Below are 704 nucleotides of genomic sequence, written 5' to 3'. Positions count from 1 at the left end.
AAAAAGAAATAAGAAAAGACAAAAAGATAAATAAATAAATAAATAAATTAATTTATAAAAAACATGAAAGAATTAAAGAGAAACAAAAACATGCAAAAGCAGCAACTCGTCGGGGTGTAGCTGCAGCTGCGTATACACCTCAGAGGAGCGTTTGTTTGTAGCTTTCTCTAGGCAAAGAAGAGGCGATAATAATGATAAATATGATGGGGATTAGTTTTATATTAATGCAGGAAGATATATATATATATATAGTCAGAGCTGCTAAGCAGCAGCTATAGACTGGAGAGAAGATATCGAAATATATTTTTTTATTTATTTATAGTGTCATTGAAGTGATAGTAGAAAAGGCAGAGATGGGGGAGAACCGCCACAAGCGTGCGGTGGTGGTGAGCTGAGGATACACCCCAGAAAAAATACAAATTGTAAAAAAGAAAGCAAACTGCGGCTGCAGCAACGACAAATCAAAACGAAATCTATTTATTTTAAGTTTCGTTTTCAATGGAAAAAAAGAAAAAACAAAAAAACAAAAGAAAGCTGCTGCTTCCTCATCACCAGAAACCACACCAACGGCAGAGAGCGGCGTCCGTTTGTGTATCTGTGCCTCCATGTCAGTGACCCTGGTATTGAATAAAATATTAAAAAACTAAAAATTAAATATAATTTTCACAAAATATTAAAAAAATATTCAGATCTTCTTTGCTTTT

Source organism: Eimeria mitis, genomic scaffold (genome assembly GCF_000499745.2).
Source record: "Eimeria mitis Houghton genomic scaffold, Emh_scaff1049, whole genome shotgun sequence".
NCBI classification, from domain to species: Eukaryota; Apicomplexa; class Conoidasida; order Eucoccidiorida; family Eimeriidae; genus Eimeria; species Eimeria mitis.
This window is presented reverse-complemented; position numbering follows the sequence as displayed.